The sequence below is a fragment of the Leptidea sinapis genome, chromosome 45 (genome assembly GCF_905404315.1).
Source record: "Leptidea sinapis chromosome 45, ilLepSina1.1, whole genome shotgun sequence".
Taxonomy (NCBI): domain Eukaryota; kingdom Metazoa; phylum Arthropoda; class Insecta; order Lepidoptera; family Pieridae; genus Leptidea; species Leptidea sinapis.
The window spans coordinates 2557901-2574249 of NC_066309.1; positions in this window are offsets into that span (position 1 = coordinate 2557901).

Sequence of the window (16349 nt, forward strand, 5' to 3'; positions counted from 1 at the left end):
TTTTTCGGTTTCTTCGTCCATTAATAGGACAGGCAAACCAAGTTTATGGTTTTTAATTATTATATTAAACAAAAAAAATTACGAAATATTGTAAAAAGGTCCCTTTTATGTCCCAAATACACTGTAATTTATTTGAAATGAAATATTTATTTTTTCACCTTTGACTCAAATATCGAAAAAGAACCCTTATTTTCAATCAAAAAAAAATTCAACCGTCAAAATATCAGCTTTTTTCAAAAAGTTTTTGTGCTTTCTATTCGTTGAAATCTTTTTCACATTTTACACATAAACTTTTAATGAATGAATTTTTCACATAAACTTTGAGGTTATGTGAAAAAAGTGTAAAAAAGAAAGTTGTAGACATTACCTACAACTTAACATACCATTTAACTTGTAGTTTTGCCGGAAACGCCGGATAAACCGTTTTTTACCCTAAAACACCCCCCCTTTTCCACTTCCCGACCTCAGATCGCCCGTAATTTATTTTTGCTTTCATTTTTGTTATATTCTCGTCTGTTCCAATGGGTTTCATCCTACTATTATTTTTTTTGGTTTCATAAATTAACGACCCTGGTCTTAGAAAGCCAAATTTAATTCTTGGAAGAATCTCCAACAATAATTACCCTCGCTCTTCTTACCCAAATGTGGAATTGTTGGAACAACTGTATTATTTGATCGACGTGTTAATACGTCTTGTAGCCGAAGAAACGTTTAAAATATGGGTTCAGAAACATGTCCTAGACTTAATTTGTAATATTCCCCTGTACACAAAAAAGTAACCAGGGTTATTTTGGGTTCCGTACCTCAAAAGGAATGTGTAAACATTACCTTAAGTGTTTATATATATAAGATTATATTAAGTGTTTCGGTCTGAAAGGAGCCGTAGCTAGTGAAATTACTGGGCATGTAAGACTTAACATCTTACGTCTCAAGGTGACGAGCGCAATTGTAGTGCCGCTCAAAATTTATGAGTTTTTCAAGAATCATGAACGGCACTGCATTGTAATGGGTAGAGCGTATCAATTACCATCAGCTGAACGTTTTGCTCGTCTTGTACCCCATAAAAAATAAGATTCCACACCTCCAGTTCTATATGACGGTCGGTTCATGTTTATATATGACGTTATACAAAACATATTTAACAATTTCCGTCGAGTTAAAACAATTTACATCTACCGTCATTTCACATCTGTGCACACTTCACCATTACACCGTCATAATATTATCTCGTCTCCAAATCTTTATCACGACAACATTGTCGTCAGCATGTCATAATTATCTTTAACCTTGTTCCGTCGTCGGCAATGCATTGAAGTGTCATTTTTGCATTCCGTTTTGTGATGTGTTCGACTATTAATCGAACTTTATTTGGTGCGGTTTATTTAACAGATACATTATAAATAGAACTGCAATTATAAATGTTCTTGTAGGATAGAAGTATGTTTAAAATTTAATATACTAATGCCGGCTTTTAATCGATACATCATGGTGTAGCAAAATAAATCAATGTATGTTTTATTTGACGCGTTACATATTTGAAGCTTTAGCGAATAAATATTTAATATGCAGCTATATATAAGGTTGTCAAGACGTTGTAAAGTGTTTTTATTCTTCTTCTTAATATCATTTTTTATTTTTTATACCTTCGCACGTCACGCCACAAATTAGGATATCAAACCCACGATCTGGATGTGTGGCTGTCCTCCACAGTGCGTTTGTCAAGGAGCTTTCTTCCACGTACTACAAAGCTGTGGAATGAGCTTCGTTTTACAAAGCTGTAGAATGAGCTTACTTCTTTGTTTTATGTTTCCGAGACGACACGACATGGGTACATATAAAAAAGCGCTTACACCTTCTTTAAAGGCCGGCAACACTCCTGTGATTCCTCTGGTGATGCAAGAAAATGTTTGCGGCGATGATTACTTAACACCAGGTGACCCGTACGCTCGTTTGTTCTCCTTTTCCATAAAAAATTGTCTTCTTCTTTTTTCGTATGAATTTATGTTCGCTTATTCTATACCTTACCCAATATTTGACTTCTAAAATTGCAACAGCATTTAACTCACGGTCCTCCAGTGTGTACCTGGTTGGCGACAATGGGAAGTAGGCAAGGTGTACAATGGATTGCTATGAGGTTCACAATTCCATTGTTCGTTCGTCAGAGAAATGTATCCTTCTCAGATTAAGGATTGGTCTCCGCTGCGCTCCAAATAGATACCGTACTACCTAAGAACAATAGCATTTTTATTACGGCAACTATTCGATGCTTGTGTGCATCTTGACACTCAATGGCATTTTTTCAAATTTTGTAACATACGATTCGTGTTATTTTACATTGAAATTAATAATATTCAAAATACTTACTGATGATATGTGATCCCAGTGTGTTTTTTCTTGTAGTATATTTTTTACTACGCAACCCTGCCTTTTAGTTTCAATTATTAGCAAAGTTCAACAAAGCATGTGGCACGTCAACGTCAAACACTGGTCGAGACTGGCATGAGTACGCCCACTTGGGCGTAGTTTTAGTTGCCGCGCTTAACGACTACGCCTGCGGTACCTAGTTAAAGCGAAGAGGAGACCAATCATCAATCTAAGGTACCCCTATTCTTTTTTCAAAACTTTTAAATAAAGAATTTGAGTAAATAATATAAAATGACATTGCTAAGCTCTAGACAGTTCAAAAACTAATTCCGAATATTAATGTATTTTTTTACATTTGCCAACAAAAAACCTGATCCTATATTTAGTCATTCCTAAAATGTTTTGCTACAATAAACAACTGCTTTCCTGGCTCCTTCCCATCTCATCAGCCCTTTCATGCAAGCTCTTGTGTCCTAATGCTCATAACCCCACCTGATTCAAATCTCCCTAGTGTGATAGTAGAACGTCCAAAACGCCGACCTTCTTTAACACGTCCAGCCTTATACGCTGTATAAAGTTGTGCAGTCGACATATATCACCGTGTATATTACCAAACTGTGCTTCCCCGGGGCATAAAAATAATAGGGGATAGACCCAGGGTGACGTAAGAGGCGATTAAAGGCATTGGCAAGTGGGAGGCCTCTTAGGCTCCATAGGATACCGGCTAGATGTGATAAGGTAAGATAAGATCATTTATTTGTAGTCATGCGTAGACATAAGATGTTACAAATCACAATAAAGGCTTTCCATTCCTTGCCCCCATGCTGTGACGTACAAATAATAATATATAACAAGTCAAACAACTATGGATACCACAACGGCGCCTTTTTCTGCCATGAAGCAGTAATGTGTTAGCATTATTGTGTTTGAAGGGCGCCGTAGCTACCAAAATGAGACTTAATATCTTAGGTCTCAAGGTGACGAGCGCAATTGTAGTGCTGCTCATAATTTTCGGGTTTTTGAAGAATCCTGAGAGGGAACGTCCTGCCTGTCTCGTCCCTTATTGTCATAAACAAAGAAACTTTAATAAGTCTTGCATACATATTTTATCGAATAAGAATATAAACACGCATCCGGAACACCTGATTGTACCTACGTTATCACCTATTTTTTTTATATGCCGCAGAAATCAAGAACAGTTGCAAAGCATATCAAAAAGCTTTATATATTCCGAATCACTTTTTACATTTTGTTTTTGTATAAATAAGATTAAACTTATATTACAACATTTAATTCTAAAGGAAAAAAAGGACAGCTAATATTAATTATTGGCTTATTGCGGACCCCTTTCGGGCCTCCTCCATCTTTTTCCATCTTTCTATATCCTGGCCTGTTTTCATCCATTTCTTTCCCGCTATCGCTATAATGGCATCGACCCACCGTCTCTTGGGTGTTCTGGCTTACCTTTTCCCTATCGGTCTCTCCCATTTTGTTACCTTCAGCGTCCATCTTTTATCTTTTAGTTTGCAATATAGTAATGCGTATCAATATCATTGTCACTACTTCTTTATGGAGGAAATACGGTAATACATACGTTTCACCTGATGGTAAGTGATCACCTCAGCGTCTGTACTCTTTGTACTACCAGAGGAATCACAGAAGCTTTGCCGAACTTATAAAGTGTTAACGTATCTATCTATTCGGAATCCAAAATCACATTGGTATGTGGTGGGCGAGCATCTAACAGAGGGCTTGGGGGTGAGAGTCATCGGGTCTAACTATAGCGCCACCGATCCTAAGGCGTTAATAAGTGACTTTGCTCATAGGGTGAGGCCGGGTAACCAGGGCGCACCAGTCGTAATTTAAGTTTAAAATGAGTATTAATTAATATAACTTCCCTTTCTTGGTGTGCGTCCGTACAGAATGGGATGTCGCTATGCCAACTAAATGGCTGACAGGCTTGCCCTGCATGTTTCAGTATGACAACCCGATGATAATTGAATTAGCAGACGCCTCTGTTTATTCTCATATTAAACATTTTATCAAATAAAACCTTTAGACTCGAATGCAACGGGCAACTACTAGCTAATTAATAAATATTGAGGACTCCAAAAACTAAGACAACCATCCGATGGAACTTTCTTGTCTGCATTTTTGGAAACAATATTTATGTTATTTGGAGTAATATTAAACGAATAAGATAGACTGTCCCCCTGAAAACGAGATCTGGAAAGGTCTTGAAACATCGGGTTAACTAAAATAATAATAAAAATGTAACTTTTACACAAAAATTTAATCTCCAAACACAGTCACACACATAATCCTTTAAAAGTATTTTATTTAAAGGTCTTAACTAATTATGCTGAGGTTAACTTTTATTTTTAGTTACAATGTTGATTTCTAATAATAAAAGGTACAGCAACCATCCGATTATATCATACATACATATAATCACGCTTCTTTCCCGTAGGGGTAGGCAGAGACCACTTCTTTCCAGTTGCTACGATCCTTACATACTTGTTTTGCTTCGTCCACTTTCATTATTCCTTTCATAAATGCTCTTCCGTTTAGGGTACTCTTGACCTGGCCTTTTTTCAAGACGTCCCTGATTTGATCTCAAAACGTCCGCCTAGGTCTACCCCTTCCAACACTTTCATTCACACTGGCCTTATACACTTTCATATATATACATTCTTATACATTTCGTTAGAACTGCTTGTAATATTAAATTAAGAAAAAACGGTTATAACTAGAGGTATTTTTTGGCATTCAAAGATAATTCAGACCTTTATTTAATCACAAACAAAGCAAACCAAACTTCACCATAATACAAAGAGAACAACTTCGCATGAGTTAATTTGTTGGATAAGAGCTACTCGTTGTAAAACCGATATTCTTCATGTATTTTCAATCAATAAACAAGTGAAAGGCTCCAGTGACCCCAATCTTTGGTGGTTATATTTGTCAAGACTTCTTTATTTAATCCCAGTAATCTTTAATACGTCTCATTAAAAGCATAAAATTAAAATAACTGTCAGTTACTTCATATCGCTTTTTATGACTTCGAATGTTGCTTTATAACGCTATAGTTTCGGTTTCGTTAAAACAATATATTTGAATGCTGTTTAGCTGAATACTATTATGTCATTGCAACGAAGTTTTTTAAGAATCTTTTTTTTCATGTTTTTAAGTCTATATCATTTTAAAGCAAAAGATTTTAAAGAGTCATGTTATATTGTTTTTAATATTCTCACAGTTTTCGTCCACCGACAAATAATAGTGAGTCATTATTTTCGGAAATCCGTTGCTATTTGAAATGTTATACATCATGAGCTGATTTCCTAAAATCACTTCAACATGTGCCTCTCATTATAGCATTTAGGGAATCAACAGCTCCTGAAGATTCCTCGTGGAGAGGTGAAGTACGTAGCAAAGTAATTTTGGGATATGATTAGTAAACATCATTATGTGTAACATTTTAGAAATTAATACGACTAATTAAATAAACTTCCTTGTTTCAAGTTCTATAAAAAGTGGACCTTTAAAAATACCCATACCCGTATACCCGTCCACCTTAAGGTTTAGGCAGTGAGCACTTCAAAAAATTAATGTCATCATTCACTATGTCCAGACATCCACCGATTATAGAAGGGTTCCATAGAGCTCTATCTAAATCATAGTTGAAAGGCATCTTAGCAAGAAAACTTTTAGTTGGTAATTTTTTTTTTCAAAGTTTATTGTAAACTTTTGTAGCCAGCAATGTAAAGCAATGTACAATGGGATGTAAATGTCACTTGTACAAAGTAAATACGTATCTGTATTTTTCTTTTTTTTTTGTATAATTCTAGGGACTATTAATAGAGATAATTATACAATTATCTAGCTATGATTCATAAACAGACTGCAATTTTACTGTAAAAATATTAAAAATTATCTGCATCACATAATTTTTTATCTTGGGAATTTTCAGTGCCAATATTTTTAGGTCGAATTGCAACCTTTAAGGATGTTGTTGTTTTTCACCCTGTATAACTTGATATATTTTTTTTAAATATATATATACCCTTGTAAAATGCTCACCTTGAATGAATACCTTTATTTATTTACGGTGTGTGTGGATGATGCAGCTACTGTACTCAATAACTTTTGTTTTATATTAAATTACATTTACTTTTTTGACTTACTCGTGTAAGGCATTGACCATTTGAGATTTGAGTATGTTTGAAGCATCACTTTACATATTATATTGTAATTGAAATCTTGATTTAAAATAGCGGCAATAAGTTTCTTGCTACTCCTTCTCATTAGCACAACCCTTTATGAAGTAGGAGTAGATTCAATAAGAATATTTTTTTTTTACATGCATAAGTGTCATTTCCGTGAGCTAGAAATAAAGTGATTTTGATTTGATTTGATTATTAATTATAATGTCTTGATGATCGTTATAAAGTGTTCGTAGATAAATCGTTTATTGGAGGCGAGTGGTCGGCGGTTGGCGAGGCACGCGCACCGAATAGTTCGCTCTAGTTTCGCAACACACAGACAGCACTATATCACCGGAGATATTTACACACCGGTCACTTATCTCTTATCACAAGCATTTTCTAACCACACCCACGTAATCCCAGAGCTACTATGTAACTAATTTATTATATTTAGCATGTTTTTTATGAACTAGGAATATAATACAAACATTTTTTATTGTTACTAATTTTAGTGTATGTTTACGTTTTACTACCAGTGGTGAGGCTCCTTTGCACAGGATGCCGGCTAGATTATGAGTACCACAACGGCGCCTATTCCTGCCGTGAAGTAGTAATAATAATAATAATAATAACCATTTGTTTCAGGCATAACCCATAGAAAGTACAATTGAAATCAAAATTACAATTAAATTAAAACTAATAATAGGTTAAAGGTGTAAAATTTGTGATTATTATTAGCGATAGCTAGTGAAATCACTGGGCAAATGAGACTTAACATCTTATGTCTCAAGGTGACGAGCGCAATTGTAGTGTTTTTGGTTTAGCTCAGAGTTTTTGGGTTTTACAGAATCCTAACCGGCATTTCATTGTAATGGGCTGGGCGTTTCAATTACCATCAGCTGAACGCCCTGCTCGTCTCGTCCCTTATTTTCATAAAATAACTGATTTAGGCTCCATGAAGCACAAAGTTTTTCTTCGCGATTTTATCTGTGTAATAATCACTTATATTATTGCTTGGAAGCTCAAAAACATTTTGAGATAAATGTGGCGTCTTGCATTGATGGCGCTATAGGCTATAAAACGTGTATTCTCTGATATCAATGTCTTTGGCCTCCAAGGTCCCCGCCCGGCTTCGCTAAAAAAGCTTTTAAGGCTATTGAAATAGAGAACTTTTTAAGTCAGTAGCGGGTGTTTACACCTGAGCCCGACACATATGCCCCGTTTGGTGGTCTTAATACGTAAATATAATTTCTTAATCTAAAAAAAAAGTATCATAGTGTTTTCGGTTTTCGAATTCATACGTGCTTTTATTAGATGCTTTATAAAGTTGGCATTGCTCTGTCATTCCTCTGATGTAATAAGACAGTAAGGAAAGCGATGATCACATCCTAAAAAGCCAAATCTTTTTGCTTACCTCACAATATTATAAATATCTGTCAAAGTCAAAGTCAAACTCAAAAAAACCTTTATTCACTGTAAAACTTTATAAATTATTTAGTGCAAGTCAGGATGAAGTACAAAAGTTACAATAGCATTCAAATGAGTATAATAATATTCATTAACAAAATTTAGAACATTAATTCCAACTATCTTTATCATTCAAATAATCTTTCACATTATAATAGGCCTTAGAAGTTAATTTATTTTTTACGATACATTTAATTTTTTTAATAGGTAATACTTTAATATCATTTGGGAGTTTATTATAAAATATAACACAATCCACTTTAAAAGATTTAGCAATTTTATGAACGAAATAATTTGGAACGCTCTGGCAAGTTTTATATGTCGAATTAAACAATGGTCTATCTGACATCGTGTACTGGTTGAGCATAACTTATAACTCTTCGTTAAATAGCCATTAAACTAAATATATAAAATTTACAGCACCAAATGTCAAAAATTTAGATACGAATGTTTTGTTAAACGGAGAGTTGGTAAAACCATCGGAATCTGCTATATTTCTTGGCATTAGGCCTGATTTCAAACTACAATGGTGAAGGATTGGCTAATAGACTTTGTTCTGCAGCATATGCGGTTAAATAGATTAGAAAATTAACTAACATAGATACGGCGCGACTAGTTTACTTTAGTTATTTTCATGATATTATGTTCTATGATGTATTATTAAGGTGCAGTGCAGCAGATATTAATATCATCTTTGTGCTGCAGAGCAGGGCTATTCGCGCTATAAACATGGTCCATTAGAATCATTAAGAGAAAAATTTAAAGAAATATTAACTTGAATTTTAACTTATGCATAACAATATATTCTTGATAATTTTGTGTATGTATAATGGAGCGATCGCCCTCAGGCTATTGAATGATAAATTTTATTGTACTAACGATATTATATTGTAGCGATATTTTATAAAAAAAGTAAGCCCGTTCAGTTTCTTGTGACCGTTCTGCTCAGATTCGAAGGCGTGGTACTCAAAAAGCGATTTTAAATCCTATTTTGAATAAAAATACTTGAATTTAAATTTGTTCCTGACAACGTGGTTCGAACCCTACACTTGACAAAGGTTTTTTTATTATATTCAAATTTTTATTTATGAATAAGTAAAGCATAATATAATGTGTGTAACTTTTGTGTGTTTTTTTCTTTCGATTATTAAGCTGATATATATGTTATTTTGTGAAAAAAGAAATTGTTTTATAAAACCACACATCTGTTTTTCTTTATTTACCAAAAATAGTAAAACATAGTTTACTAGTAGCTATCTATAAAAGAGTCTATTGTTAGTTACTTCAGTTAAGAATACGAATCTCGTTTAACTTTGTTCCGTATCAAGTTAGAACGAGTTTGTTGTGAGTTAGGATTAATGCGTCAACTGAACTATTATAAGTGTAACAGAATTACGACAGTGAAAGGGAGGGTAGCCATCTATTTTAGTGAAACAGTCTGCATCCTTAATCAGCGCGTGCGCAATGTAATAGTGGATTAAACCAAGGGTTACTGGCCTAGGCGTGTCCAACGTAGGAATTAATATTAGTTGCGCCGACTACATTATGTCTAGCCCTGACTTGTACAAAGGTATACAGCTCGGTTACGCGGAAGCTATAGAAATGACCGCTTCTGCAGTGTCGTAACTCCTCTTGGTCTTCTCATAACTATCTAGTGGATGTGACAGTAAATTAAATTGCCTATTGCCGTTTGTGACGTAATAAGAATTTTGATTTGTCGAGTTTCATGAATATGAAACTGTTACATTCATAAATGCAGAGAACTGAACTTAAATAATGTATATTCAAATAGGCTCAGTCTATGCGTTTTTCCTTGTGTTTGACGTTCAGAAAAAGTTACAGCCTGTTTGAAATACATACAAATAATATAGTTAAGCAATTGGAAAATTTAACATATTTAATCCCTGTTAGATTATTTATTCTTAATACTGTGGGTGACACTGTCGAACGAATTAATTTTAACTCAAAAACTTGACCTGATTTTAAAACTATTTTATTTGCATTAATCGCCTTTGGGCAACTTGCTTCGATGGTATATATTTACAGAAGAGTTGGACAAACGAGCATACGGGTCATGCTATGGTTTATATCACTGCGACATAAACTCTCTTGTAACATAAGAGGAGTCCCAAGAGCATTGGTGAGTTTCTAAAGCGTAAATAAGCATAGGTACATGAGTTGGAAAACTTTTATCACATTGGTACGTGGGGGCGAGATTTGAACCGGGGGCACCGTGTTGAGAGGCAACGATTGTATCTATTGCGCCACAGGTGCTTTTTAAGTAGTATAACATCCATTTCCAATAGGTGTAGATAATAAAAGTTTTTAACAACTCCCAAACTAACTTACCTTATAAAATGGTTAACCATTTTTATGCACAGATGTGCGATGGTATCTTCTTTGCTTTTGTATAAACATTAAAATATAGTTACTTAGAGAGATACATAGAACCGTTTAGTGGCAGCTAGTAAAACAATTGAATGTTTAGTTTCAATTTATACTGATTTTACTAATAGAAAGGCGTTACTAATTTACGATTTGGTGTTTATATTGGTATCAATTTACTAAAATTGTCGAAAATAACAACAACGATGACATGCTTAAGGGAGGCTATTTTGGAATCCAGACTATGTAGATTTTGCCAAGAAGCCTACGAAGACCCTAAATACATCCTTCTGGAGTCTCAAAATCCTCAATATTCGGGCAGAGGAACTATCTCACCTGTGTCCCCTGAGTGTACTGTGTCTCTTAAAGATTATAGGCTTGGAGGGTGCGATTTGATACAATTATGAACACCGATTATGTAAGGGAATTATTTCTATAGAAGTTTTCCCAACTACCTCATCACAACGACCACAGCCATCACTAGGGCGTGCGTCCGAGCATATGAAGGGGGCATAATAACGCCTTTTTACGTCATGTTTCGGTTTGAACGGCCCCGTAACTGGGCTACTAAGTCTTAAGTTTTTCAAGAAACCTGAGTGGTACTACGTAATGACGTTCTATATAGACAAATCACGTCGTATAAAAACAAAGCCGAAATATGAAATATGCCACAAATTACACCTATAATCAGCTTCGACTGCTATAACCATACATTGCCGCATTTACTCCAATTGTTTAAAATATTCATACTCAATAAACAGCAATATAGAACACTTATTCAGTTCAGGTATCGTACATTGGAGTTAGAGCCCGATTCGGACAGTGACAGTTGACACATGACTTAGAGCGCTTTCGCACCACGTCCGAACCGAATCCGATCCGAACCCGTGAAAACATTGTCCATAGTAGTCGTAGAACTATTTCTATCGTAGTTTACGCACTAGATCCGGCTTCCGTCATCTGATTTCCTTCCATCAACCGTTAAAAATTGTACTATACCGGACCGCATTTTCATAGGTACGGATCGGATTCGGATCGGACGTAGTGCGAAAGTGCTCTAAGGAGAAAAGTGTGCTTACCTCTGGCTTACATTGTCTTTAAGCACACTTTTGCTATCAGACTGCGAATGATCTGTCCTTGTATATGTATACGTCATTGGGTACTGTATTGGAATGTACCATCAGGTGCATATATCGTTCATTCACTTTTTCTCATCAGGAAAAAACAGATAGTGAAGTCACGGAACCCCGAATCAGACTGAATATTAATAAGACACGAATATCGACGTCAATTAATGACGAAGCATAATACATGTCGAAACATCGGACAATTATAACGTCCATATCACAATGTCAGAAGAGTATATCTGGTTCAGAGCTCAACCCTGAGAGCGAGGCTGGCCCTAATTATACCTTTCGAATGAGACGTCATTTCCACACACTTACGAAATATTAAATTTAAAAAGACTTTTTCGCGTTTCGAAGGTGTGAATTTAAATAATTGCAATAATCTCGGTGATGGACATGCAACAGTAATGAGCACGTATCTGCTGTTTTTAGTGTGAAGAAGACAGCGGAATTACTTTTGAAAACGATTCTGATGTTGCTGCTTTCATATTTGGTTATTTATGTTAAAGTTCAATGACTTGGGATGGACTTGTTGTATGCTGTGGATGATTTTAAGGGAGGTAATAGTCGGTAATTTATCATTTGACGGGAAGTTTGATTTATATGTGTGTAAATTGTTATTATATACTACATAATATGTATTATACCGCCACCTGTATATCTAATATATAAAATTCTCATGTCGCGGTGTTTGTAGTTAAACTCCTTCGAAACGGCTTGACGGTTTCTCATGAAATTTTGAGTGCATATTGGGTAGGTCTGAGAATTGGACAACATCTATTTTCATTTTTTGTCATTTTTTTTCAAATTTGAGTTATGTTTCGAGATTATGAGTCAGCGTTAAAAAATACATACAACTTCAAATTTTCACCCATCTACGATCAACAGTTACTTTTGTATCGCGATTTTAATATCGGCAATACAACGTTTGCTGGGTCAGCTAGTACTATAATGGCGACATTAAATGAACACGGGTAGAACTATCTAATCTTAATCGTAAAAAAATAATTCTAAAATTAATATGCTCTAATTTTCAAACAAACAAATTATTTTGACGACCCCTTTAGTCCAGTGGTTAGTGACCCTGCCTACTGGGCTGGTGGTCCCGGGTTCGACCCCTGGTAGGTGGAATCATTTATATGATGAATGTTTCCGAGTCCTGGATGTTTATATGTATTAATGTATGTTTAAGTAAGTATATTGTATTAAATAAATCGTTGTCTTGTACCCGTAGTACAGGATATGCCTAGTAGCAAGTAAATTTGTATACAAATGTGTACATAAATTACCAGACACGTTGTTTGTCCGCAATAGAATCCTAAACGAATGAACGGATTTTAATGGGAATTACTTCATGGAGTGCAGTTTTGTCCAACTTGGGGGATAGGAAAGTTTTTGTTTCGATTTGGTACCCATAATTATTTTTATTTTCAATATTGGTTTTGTATGGACATATTTTCTATGAGAGAATTTAGTGACGCACGGTTTGACAGTTCCGCTGTGAAACAATTTCATTGTAACAACGGGAAGAATTTTTTACGAAATAATTCTTGATGTTTTGAAATATTATTGGCAAATTCCTATAAAACAGTATTTTTTTTTATTATCTACAGAACAACGTCTGTTGGGTCAGCTAGTATATAATATATATATATATATATATATATATATAAATATATATATATATATATATATATATATATATATATAAATGGTGATAGTATTTCGTTATCATCTAAGTTTAGTCGTGTATATTTACGATATTGAGCTGATCTTTCCCTACATAATATTGACAAGGATAGGAACATAATATAAATATTATAGCTGAAACTGTATTAAGCTCTTATTTGATATAAAAGAGTACTGTACATTCGATTTATTTTAATCTAAAATCATTTTAATAGTATATATTAGATTATTTAAGTGTTTCGTGAACTATAAATATATTTCTTTTTCATTCACTTCCCGTGGCAGGCTTCGTTTAACTGGTTTTGCTGGACGCGGATTCACGCGGCGGGTCCTTTCCCTAAAATATAGCGATGGAAGCGATGGCTGGTCCATGCGTCACGCTCGTAGACGGGCGCTGTTTGGGGGCTATGTCTCTGCGTTCATTGGTTATAAAATTGAAAAGGTTTTTATAAGAAATATTTTAAATTTGTTTTCAAAGGCTGAAGCTGTAAAAGTTGATTTAAAAGAGTGCCAACTAGTTTCTCAACTCTTCTTCTCATTACAGCTCAAACTTTCCAAAATATTGTGGTAAATATAGTTGTAGTTAATTAATTATTAGCATTAATTGTAACCTATTGTGTCTTTTAGATACTAAGTTGAACTAGTTCTGTGTATACTGTAATTGTAATATTATGATAAATAAATTAACAAAAAAAAACAAAAAAATTACTTTGACCTAACAATGTCCATAATAAATAGGTATTAGACCAATTAGTATCAACTCTGGAAAAGATACAATTTACATTTCATAAATCGATTTGAATAATTGAAATACAGATAAAACTATTTACCATAAGCCATTTATCTAGTATTTATGTACTCACTCCATCACAGTTGACGAATGCGCCAATATAAACAATTCGACAAGTCATTTTCTTGTTACCAAACCAGGGGCGGATCTACTTAAAGGCTATTTGGGCTGCAGCCCAGGGCCCCGTGGATACAGAGGGCCCCCAACCGAACTGAAAGAAATAGACTAATTTATATAACATAACCATTCATAACCTGTCAATTTATTTTGCAATAAATAATGTTTTAATAAATAAATAAAATATTTGGTTTTCCTATTTTCTTTATTACTTACGACGAAATGGCAATTGGTTGAGTAATTATGGCCCCTAAGCAGTATCAGCTCAGGGCCCCACAAATTCCAGATCCGCCCCTGTACTAAACATCCAAATTACAAAGCAGATACCTTCGCAATAGTAGGGCGTGATGGTAGCTTTATTCATTCGGTCATCATTATTGTCTGTCTCGGCACAAGGCAAAAACAATCAATAAAAATAAATCATTTAAATAACCATAAACACGTATTACAATGAAACAGCATTAGATCTAATGATTTCGCTAACGAATCATTGAAAGTTGTCCGCGATCGCGTGATTGTCCGCTATTCTAAACATGATCGACATTATATCACACAAATTAGAATATTTAAAAAGGGAAACAAAAAAAAACATATCAAGTGCGAGCCAAAACTCGCACACGAAGATTTCCGTATGTTCGTACAAGAACTATATACTTTAAACATACATTTAAAAAAAATAGTTTTGTCTTTTTTTTTAATAGAATATGTGACGATAGGCAAGCGAGACCGAGGCTGATCTCCGACCAGATGTACAAAATAAAAGACTCCAGGTCCCCGAAGCTTAGCTCCGTCGTCAGGGCCGCGATGGACAGAAGCTGATAGAATCAAATAGCTCACTCCAAGTGTGGACCAGTTGTTGATGACCACGATCCTCAGTCATGAGGTAACGACTAGAGAGCGAGAGAGAGAGAGAGAGCGCGAGAGAGAGCGAGAGAGAGCGAGAGAGAGAGAGAGAGATGTGATGATAATGTTAACTATCAGATTCTTAATTTATTAGAATTGTCGTCATGTCTCATCATCAAAAGTCTCTCAGTAACCGGAGCGTTGCAAGAGTACGTAGCAATGAAATGTACAGTAATATGTATAGTCTAGTCTCATAAAATTTACATTACCTTCTTATTTAGACATCTCGTTGTCTCATGGAAGACGTAACAACCAAAACCACAGAATTATTTAAAAAAAACGAATTTTCAACTGAAAATCAATAAATAGAGATGTCGGTATTAAGGCTATGTGTTCGACACCGCCCTGTGTTCAACGCAAATACGTGTACATATTATTACTCGGATACATTATCTCTGGACTTGACGTCCATGACGTCATATCGTCACATTGTACGGTGTGTAAAACAAGCATCACTAGGATATTATTATTAATAAATAAAGTATGATTTATTTTTTCTATTTTATTGATTTATATAAAGGTGTTGTGTTGTGATGTTGGTTATTATTATTATAGAAAATCAATAAAAGCATCCAGGCTGACTACAAAGAGCATTTATTTTCTGTCATGTTATAGCGACACAGAACAACAGACACTACAGAACTATTAACAACAAAAATCAAAATGTAACAGTGAAAACTTCAAAAATAAAGCAGTGATAATAAGAAAATATCACGACATGTACCTAACAGTAATAAAACTACAAGCCGTACTGACGCAACAAGACGAGTGCAAGGGGGTTAAATGCAAAGTGGAGGGAATCTACGTTCCAGCGAGGACCAGAGATAATGTGGCAATAAGTAGGCCATATCTTACCTTATTGACTGGTAAGTGATCATCCTTGTCTATAGTTATTTTGGGAACGAGGCTAAAAGGTAGATACAATTAAATTGGTACAGTCAATTTTGCAAATTCCAAATTCTATAATTAAATCATTCCTCCTGGACAGTACTCAAATAAAGATATAATACTCAAATAGACATAATGTCTATTTATATCATTAATACTTTCATTCATATTACACTGGCTCAAATCAGTCTCTACAACTTCGATAGTCGACCACTTGATCTGATATTGTTTCGATGTGTTGCAGTTGTTTTGTTTGTGTGCGGTAAATGCGGTCGTAGTAATATGAAAGTGTTGTCCGGGCCCCACCCTAGCCTCTAGCAATACACAGTGCTCCATTTACATCTGCTATGATACTGCAGTAAGTGTACTGTCAAGACTTAGATCGCCTAAGGTGACGCAGATTATCCGCTAGTC